This window comes from Trichechus manatus, unplaced genomic scaffold, assembly GCF_000243295.1.
Source record: "Trichechus manatus latirostris isolate Lorelei unplaced genomic scaffold, TriManLat1.0 scaffold00071, whole genome shotgun sequence".
Classification (NCBI taxonomy): domain Eukaryota; kingdom Metazoa; phylum Chordata; class Mammalia; order Sirenia; family Trichechidae; genus Trichechus; species Trichechus manatus.
The window spans coordinates 4,391,949-4,401,892 of NW_004444007.1; the positions used below are offsets into that span (position 1 = coordinate 4,391,949).

Genomic DNA, 9,944 nt, shown 5'->3' on the forward strand with positions numbered 1-9,944 from the left:
GATAAAATTCTACTTTGTCTTCCTAGAATGGAGAAACAATGCTTGGAGGTACAGTAGCCATCTTTCAACCATGAGAATAAAAGCCCTAGACTAAGGATAGTAAATAAATAAGATAGAAGGTTTCTTGACATCCTTGAGTTGCTTCATCAGTCTTGGACTGCAGTTACGTTAAAGTACTTGCTTAAACCACTAGTTTATCTTACAAGTAACTAAATTATTCCCAAAACAACAGGGCAATGAGTATTATGACAGAGGTGCAAACTACAATCTTTCGTAGAACCAAAGAGAAAAGTAGGTTAGAGAAAGGAAAATCTAATTCAACACACATTTGACTGTCTGATATGTGCCAGGTACTACGCTAGGTTCTAGACACAAGGATTCATAAGATAGAATCCTTGCCTCAAGAATTATTTTCTCAGTTTAACAAAGTGCTGAGATGCTTGCATTTAAAATTTCATAGGAAATTAGATCATTTCTATTACCACCACATTCTTTCCTATAAAACACAATGTTAACCAGAGAGACATCTAAAAAAGGCTTCAGTTTGTTTATTAATTACATATATCACATATATGTATAGCTATAAAATACCAAACCTGTGGCCGATGAGTCGATTCTGACTCACAGCAACCGTCTAGGACAGAGTAGAACTGCCCCATAGGGTTTCCAAGGAGTGGCTGGTGGATTCGAACTGCCGACCTTTTGTTTAGCAGCCAAGCTCTTAACGACTACATCATCAGGGCTCCCATATATATCATGTACATATATATGATGTTGTTGTTAGGTGCCGCCAAGTCGGTTCCGACTCATAGCGACCCTGTGTACACCAGAACAAAACACTGCCCAGTCCTGTGCATCCTCACGATTGTTATGCTCGAGCCCACCATTGCAGCCACTGTGTCAACCCATCTTGTTGAGGGTCTCCCTCTTTTTCACTGACCCTCTACTTTACCAAGCCTGATGTCCTTCTCCAGGGACTTGTCCCTCCTGATAACACTTCCAAAGTATGTGAGACGAAGTCTCACCATCCTCCCTTCTAAGGAGCATTTTGGCTGCACTTCCTCGAAGACAGATTTGCTCATTCTTCATGGTATATTCAATACCATGGTATATTCAGTACTCTTCTCCAATACCATATATATATATATTTTAACAATGAGACATACACAGCTTTATTTAATAATCTGTTAAAAAGTTGCACTCTGGCAGAATGACACATTCCCCATCTCAGCAGAAAGCAAACAACGTATCTGAAAAGCCCTTTCCCAAGTTTCAGACCTGTGTAACCCTGAGCTTACATCTCATGCTCTCAGGAGCGGGGCCCTTGCTGTGTGGCAGGGGGGTCTCTCCATGGTTCTATCACCCTCCTCCCAGTGATATTCTCTGACTGGCTGTGACCCTTCACATAGCAGTCAGGAGGCTGGAAACATGGACAGGGCTGTCCTCACAGATTGGTCTCTTCTCTCCTACTACAAAAGGGAGTTCAAGAGATTAAGAATCCTTCTCAGAAATGAGTTCAATATAAATTTAATTTAGTTTCTATTTATTAAACATGATATTGTGTTAATGTCTGTTCCTCTCCCCCACCCATTTTCTCACCACCTACATATTTAGGCGTTTTGGGGGACTGAGGGATAGAGAAAAAGTTCTCTCTCCATCACAGACATGGGAGGCATTTCTTGTTGATGCTTTGCATGGTTACTGGCATCCAACATGCAGCAACAGCCATTTTGTTCCTGCAGAGCAAAGACCTGGCATTTTGTTTTCCACCTTTCTGTGCTAAGAGAGTCCAGTACTTAAGCCACACTCATTCCTTCGGATAAACTCCATGTTGCATCAGAATCTTATTGTTCATGGACTTCAAGCAGAATATATCCTTCCTTTTATTTATAGAATAAATAATATTTGAAGTTCATTTGGACAGAAAGAGGTGACTGGTCACCCTGCCCACCTCTGTATGTAATAGGCATCTTCTTATTGATCACAAACAATCAGAGGTCCAAATAGTAATTATGACCTTCCACATTCTGCAGAATTTATCTCTCCTGAAGTCACTTTGCAAATCTTACTGACCAATTCGGAACCAAAAGACAATGCAGTGGCCTACACAACATAGAAATCTGTTCTGCACATTTCCCCTAAAAACACCATTGAAAATGCAGAAAAAAAAAAGTCCCTTTTTTGTTTTTGCAGAAGCTCTACAAGAAAGCATGTCTAAAATCACAGAACTATGCACACACAAACACAGACATGCGAGCTCGCACACACAAGGAGATGGGATCAAAGAATCTTATCAGAGCACAGGAAAAAGCTGGCAAGGGAAGACAGATATGGAGATTTGACCTGCTGAGGATGTTGGAATGTTATAGTAATGGCATGGAAGTGGTTCTTGGTACATACAAAAAAGCGGGTGGGCCGGCAGAGAGAATGAAAAACTCAGGCTACCAGAGAGAGAAATTCAGTGGCCAAGCAAGAGTTAAAAATGGTAGATGCCAGTTTGCTGGATGAAATGTTATATTATGGAGTGATCAGATGGATTTGCATGGTCCAAGGGAGGGGCATCTGCTTAGCAGGACACATCCATGGCCTCCTGTTTGTCCGGGTCCTCAGAGGACTCAGGGACACCTTGAGTTCCATCTGACGGACTGCTGACGAGAGACCGGCTGTAGGGACTTTGTCCAGAGCTCAGGCTACTCAAGGTCGAGTAGGTCGTGACCAGGCAAGTCCGGTCATGCTGGCAGATGGTATGTAGCCCACTCCCTGTAAAAAGTACTTGAAGGCCTTGGTGAGCTTCCCAGGCTGAATTACCTGGGGCAATCCCCCATAGTCTGCCATCTTTAGCAAAGTTGTATTTATATGATCCAGGCGAGAATTGCATTCACCCACAGCCTCCACTACAGGTGAACGAACTGTCTGTCCCCTACCACCAATAACGTAGAAGACTTTAATGTTTTTGTGTTACCATTTTGGCCCAACAAGGTCTTTCAATCTCTAGGTCTCTGCGTCCATGATAGGAACTCAGGAAGAGCTGTAGGTTTTCCTGGTTGATATCTCGGGTAATATGCAGTCTGTAGGTTTGCATCAGGTCCACGTTGGCATGTAACTCTTCCTGCCCAAAATGATGAGCCAAAATAATGTCCACAACATTGGTTGTCAGGCACGAGAGTTTGGAAGCTGCCCAGTCAATCCAGCCTTTAGCACAGGGGTCAACGTTAATGAGAACAAGGCCTTCCACAAGCTCTGGATGACTGAGTGCAAATCTGCTGAGGATGTGAGCTCCAGCTCCAACTCCAATCCCAATGATGCCTTTCAGACTTAAGGGGGTAAGAACAGAAGGCAGCATTTTGGCCAGCTCATCCATTGTGGGGTACTGGTATCCTGTTGGGAAAGGGGTTTCACCTTCCTGTTGGCCTGGGTCATCCACATGGCAGAGAGCAAAGTACTGGGTGATCTCTTGCATATCCTTAAAGTTAAAGAACTCATTGAAACAGGATTTGTGGCTGAGGCCAATGTCATGATATGTCAAAATAACCAGTCTGTTTCCTTTCAGTATGCCTCTTACAGTGACATGGACCATTCCATGAGTTGTTTCTATGTCCTGTTCCTTCAAGGAGCTTGTAAAAATAGCCTTCATGGCCTTGTGGTTATATTGCTAGTCTGAGAAGCCATCTGGAGTTGAGTGTGCTACCAGGAGAGATCCTGGCTACAGAGCTGAATCAATGGTCAGGCTACTGCATGGTTGATGCTGCTGCCACTTTTCTGCTTTCATCAACTACCATCTGTTTTGCAGCCTGTTTCTCCAGTTACCCCCACTACAGCATTCTAGAACAGGGTGTGACTGCACAATGAGAGCCTGTGCTCAAAAGGCACAGCCCAAGGTAGTTTCTAACAGGCTCTGGTCATATATTTCCCCTATCACTTTCTGGTTATTTACCATCTCCAAGGCTATGTACTTCTGGAACATGAGCCCTTTATTCTCCAGGCTTATAAAACAATCTGAAAATATATAGGTCCCTAGCACCCTTTTCCATCCTGGACTGTCTCTCCCTCTTGATCAAAGCTGTAATTTATGTCTACTAAGATATCACCATTACTTGATAATAATGAACTTTCCCCTTTTTTTGAGTCCTCTCCCTTCAGTTAAATGTGCTTTCACCAAAATTGAACAATCTGATTTGTTACGCTTCTCTGAACTCAGTTAAATTATGATCACTTCATGTCTATTACTACTTCTTCCCTTCCCTAGCCAGTCTAAAATTGCTTAGGTAAATTTGTACAAAAGTATAGTCTAGGAAATATCAACATATTATTCTGAATATTGTTTCAAATAATCAGGTCACTGTATGAGCTTTTGGTACAGTTTTTGTTATTATACAGTATTTTTTGATATAACACCTACCACCACTACCTTACCTCTGTGCAGTACTGTACAGATTATAAAGTTCTTTTGCTTAATCTTGTTTAATTTTCACGATTTCTCAATTTTCTGCTTATTAATGGATCTTTTAATAGGATCTTCCATAATGCCTATTATGGAACTTTTTTCCATAATACATGTTCCCTGGCTTTAGCTTCAACTTTCTTCCCTCTTGCACCTTACTTAAGCCTAGTTCAATCAAGAGTCTTTCAAACATGTACTTTTACTTTTCTTATCTTTTTATTTTTCCAAAATTTATACATACATTGTTATGTGACTCTAATTGCTCTCCCCATACTGTGACAGGACACTCCTCCTTTCCACCCTTGATTCCCCATGTCCATTCAACCAGCTCCTAACACTCTCTGCCTTCCTGTCTCACCTCTGGACAGAAGCTGCCCATTTAGTCTCTTGTATCTACTTGAGCTAAGAGGCACACTCCTCACGAGTATCACTTTATGTCCCACAGTCCAGTCCAATCCCTGTCTGAAGAGTTGGCCTCAGATATTGTTTCAGTTCTGGACTGATAGAGAATCCAGGGGCCATGCTTTCCAGAGTTCCTCCAGTCTCAGTCAGACCATTAAGTCTGGTCTTCTTAGTAGAATTTGAGTTCTGCACCCCACCTTTCTGCTGCTCCATCAGGGACTCTCTGTTGTGTTCCCTGTCAGGGTGGTCATTAGTGGTAGCCCGGCACCATCTAGTTCTTCCGTCTCAGGCTGATGAAGTCTCTGGTTTATGTGGCCTTTCTGTCTCTTGGGCTAATACTTTCCTTGTGTCTTTGGTGTTCTTCATTCTACTTCACTCTAGGTGGTTGGGACCAACTGATGGATCTTAGACGACCACTAGCAAGCTTTTAAGACCCCAGAGGCCACTCACCAAAGTAGGATGCAGAACATTTTCTTAATAAGCTTTGTTATGCCAATTGACCTAGATGTCCCCTGAAAGCATGGTCCCCAGACCCTTACCCCTGCTACTGTATCAATCAAAGTGTTTGATTGTCCAATACCATAATTTAAAGGCGTCAATTTTTCCTCAGTCTTCCTTATTTATTGTCCAGCTTTTGCATGCACATGAGGTAACTGAAAATATCCTGGCTTGGATTAGGTGCACCTTAGTCCTCAAAGTGACATCTTTGCTTTTCAACACCTTAAAGAGGTCTTTTGCAGCAGATTTGCCCATGTAATACATCATTGGATTTCTTGGCTGCTGCTTCCATGGATGTTGATTGTGGATCCAAGCAAAATGTAATCATTAACAACTTCAATCTTTTCTCCGTTTATCATGATATTGCTTACTGGTTCAGTTGTGAGGATTTTTGTTTTCTTTATGTTGAGGTACAATCTATACTGAAGGTTATATGTAGTCTTTGATCTTCATCCGTAAGTGCTTCAAGTCCTCTTCACTTTCAGCAAGCAAGCTTGTGTCATCTGTTTATCGCAGGTTGTTAATGAGTCTTCCTCTGATCCTGATGCTGCGTTCTGCTTTATATAGTCCAGCTTCTTGGATTATTTGCTCAGCATACACACTGAATAAGTATGGTGAAAGGATACAACCTTGAAGCACACCTTTCCTGACTTTAAACCACTCAGTATCCCTTCATTCTGTTGGAAGGACATTTGGTCATGTACAGGTTCTGCATGAGCAAAATTAAGTGTTCTGGAATTCTTTGCAGTGTTATCCATCATTTGTCACTTATGTGTATATATATGATGTATTATATATGTATATATATCATACATGTGTGTATACGATATCTATGGTGTGTGTATATATGTGTGTGTGTCTGTATTTTTTAAAAATTTTTATTTAAAAGCTTACTAAAAGTTTAGACTCATAATGAAAAAGAGAGGCATTCTGGTAGGAAAACGTTGGGCTCAGAGAACGTTTGGCTTGAAGGCCCTGAGGCATGAAAATCAGAGGTGTGTGAGGGGAAACTTTGCTGGAGCATGTGGTGGAGGCTGAGAGTACTGGGAGATGGGGTTCGAGAGTGAGGTATGAAAGATATTATATCCCAAACCATGGCCCCTGGCCTTCACCTTTCGAAGGCAGTGACCCGTAATATTATGGTTACTGATGAGGACTGCTGGTTCTGGAGTTGGACAAACCTGAGTCTGAAGTCCAGTTCCATCATGTACTAAATTGCTTAGCCTCGGTGTCACTAATTCCTTATGTACATAGAGACAAGAATAGTTCCAACTATGCAGATAATAGTGTTGAACACGCCATGTTCAACAGTGTTGGTTATTGTTAGTCACTCATATTCCTTCTCCCTGATTATCATAAATTTCTTAAGAATGGTTTTGCTTTTCCTATTAAGCAGGGCAAGATGTCCCCAATCTTGAAGAATCTGCTACTTAATCCTATTGATTTTCTTTCATCATGCTTTTCTTTCTTTCAAGGCCAACTTCTTGATTAGGTAGATGTCATACTCACCGCTCTCATTCCTTCCTTCTCCTTTCTCCTTAGTAGAATTACTTATAAACTCTCGAGCAGTGTCACTGAAATCACCTCCTTTATCAAATTCTCAAAATCAGCAATTCTGCCACTTACAAAAAATGTTTTAAAATAATCAGCATGTGTAAACTATTATTTTTAGTAGACAAATTACTGACTAAAATGGAGCCTTTGGGAACTTATTTTATTAATGTTATTCTGGTCCTTTTTAACATAAACAACAAAACTTGCCATTTTGCATGGTATACGCTACTTGTGAGAATTTATAGTTTTGTATTAAAAAAAAAATCACTATTCTCCTCTAATCTCCATTATGGATGCCTAAGTATTTATTTTAGATCTGAGGTATTACAGAAAGAAAAGGTAAAATAAAATATCAGATGATAAAATATTAATAAATCCAGTGAGACAAGTTACAACTGGCCAGCTCTGTTGGTTTATTCTTGGCTATGTTTCCATTTCCAAAAGAACACTGCAACCACCTGTCTCCACCTTGGAAACTCACTTAAATTTCAGAAAATCAAGAAAACTAGCTTTATCATACCAATCACATTCATGGCACTTACAGTAGTTCATAGTCATTGGGTTTTTTTTTTTTTAATTTTTTATTGTGCCTTAGGTGAAAGTTTACAGAGCAAATTAGTTTCCCATTCAATAGTTTGTACATAAGTATTCCATGACATTGGTTTCATTCCCCAAAATGTGTCAGCACTTTCCCCATTTCCTTCCTAGTTTCCTCGACTCCTTTTGTCCCAACTATCTACCCCTTCCTGCCTTCTTACCTTTGCTTTTGTGCAAATGTTGCCCTTTTGATCTCGTATAATTGATTGTTCTGAGGAGCACATTCCTCTTGGGTGTTATTATTTATTTTATGGGCCTGCCTATGGTTTGGCTGAAAGGTGGTCTTCAGGAATGGCTTCAGTTGCAGTTCAGAAGGGTAGCTTAGGGCCATAGTCTTAGGGTTTTCTTCAGTCTCTGTCACACCAGTAAGTCTGGTCTGTTTGATGAATTTGATTTTTGTTCCACATTTATCTCCTACTCTATCCACTCTGTGGTGATCCCAGTCAAGAGTGGTTGACAGTGGTAGCCAGGCACCATCTAGTTCTTCTGGTCTTGACATCGTGTAGGCTGTGGTTCATGTGGTCCATTAGTCCTTTGGACTAATTGCTCCCTTAAGTCTTTGGTTTTCTTCCCTCTCCTTTGTTCCAAATGGTAAGAGAGCAATAGCTGTATCTTAGATGGCGGCTTGCAAGCTTTTGAGACCCCAGATGCTAGTTACCAAAGTAGGATGCAGAACTTTGTCTTTATGAACTATGCTGTGCCAACTGACATAGATGTCCCCTGACTCTATGGTCCTTTGCCTTGAAGTTGAGGAACTTCATCCTGTGAGGTGTTTGGTTATGTCTAAGAAGTTGTCCTGACTGTGGCTCTTGGGTACTCTATTGTCTGTATTAACATATAAGCAGCACCTACAGTGATGCATGTAGAAATATCTACCACCAAACCCATATCTACAGGTGGGTGTGTTTCCCATCCTTGGGTTTTGAAATTACAAAAATATGTCAAAGAAATCAGAAAATAATAAAAAATTACATTTGAGGGGCCTTAAGAAATGTTACAAAATCTTTACTCATAGGCTCTAAAGGCTCCACTCAAAGCTTATTATCGGTTATTTTGAAAACAACTCTAATGACCTTGCTCATCTAGTTTCCAAACACTCAGAAGACAAGATGCTATAAATTAAAATGTAGGAAGACACTGCTATTATAGAGGCAAACTGGACAAAGCAGGAGTGACAGCTAACATGAAGGAGATGGAAAGATAGCAATCTAAGTTCATAAAATGAGGGGATAATTATGTCTTCCATAGAAGATACTCATACCTTTGGACTCCCAAGCAACTTTCCCCCCTTCTTTTGTAAACAGTACACTCATTTTATTTTCTGGAATATACCCTTCCCTATTCCTCATCCATACAGTTTAGTTGAGAATGTCATTCTCACCTCCCCATCCTTCATGCCCCACCTAATAATCCAGAGGTGAGCGCAGGCCCAGGCCCAGGCCTTGGCTGATGAGAGAACTCCTTCCCTAGTCACACTGATAATTTTAGGTATAAGCATAGGACTTATACCTGGCCAGTGAGAGTCTGCTTTGGGGTGTTTACTGGAATCATTGGAAAAGAGTTCTCTTTCTTTTGGGGTGGTTAAGCTTAGACTTGCTGTTAACAATCCTGGTGACACCCAAAGTCTCTCAAAGAATGAAATGACCACAGAGCAAAGCAGATTCTCGATACAGAAAGAGAAAGTCCCAAATGAATGATCATATTGTTGGTACACCCGTGCCTAAGTTACTTAGTGCTACTGTAACAGAAATATCGTAAGTGGGTGGCTTTAAAGTACAGAAATGTATTTTCTCACAGTTCTGGAGACTAAAAACTTCAAACTCAGGGCATGGCTTTAAGGGGAAGTCCTTCCTTATTGGTAGCCCCTGGAGTTCCTTGGTGTCTTTTCTGCCCTGCGTCTCTGTGTCTCTTCTGCTTTTTTTATAACTCAAAAGTGATTAGATTTAGATACTCCCCCTACTCTTGCATGACTTCATTAACATTACAAAAGAAAACACTAGGAGGTGGCCAACATGGTGTTATAGCCAGAAACACCATGCCGTCCCTCTACAGCAAAGACCTGAAAAACTAAGTAAAACAGATACAAACATCAACCCTGGAACCCAAAGCATCAAATGAAGGAATAAAAAACCAGATCAAGTACTGAATGGAATAAGAAACTGACAGAGAACAGAGAACGAGGAGACCTATGGAATGGAGGTCCCCTACCATCTCATGCTGCATGGATTCGCCATTGTGGACTAGAGCCATCAAAGAATGCAGTCAGGGAGTACAGGAAGGCAACTTCAGGGAGCTCTCAATAGGAGATAGAGCACCCAGTGACCAGGGATACACGGTTCCCCACCCCAACCCTTCTTCCCTCTATGCGGCCTCTGTTGCTTTCCAACCAGCCACAGTGGCTGGGCTGGAGAGACATCAGCTCACTGCCACCTGTCCACCCCGCCCCCACCGG

The 9,944-nt window shown here is 41.3% G+C and overlaps 1 pseudogene; it reads right to left on the reverse strand.

The window, feature by feature from the left end:
* Positions 1–2,048: 2,048 nt before the first annotated feature.
* Positions 2,049–3,634, reverse strand: LOC101352638 (protein NDRG3 pseudogene; annotated as a pseudogene).
* Positions 3,635–9,944: the final 6,310 nt, after the last annotated feature.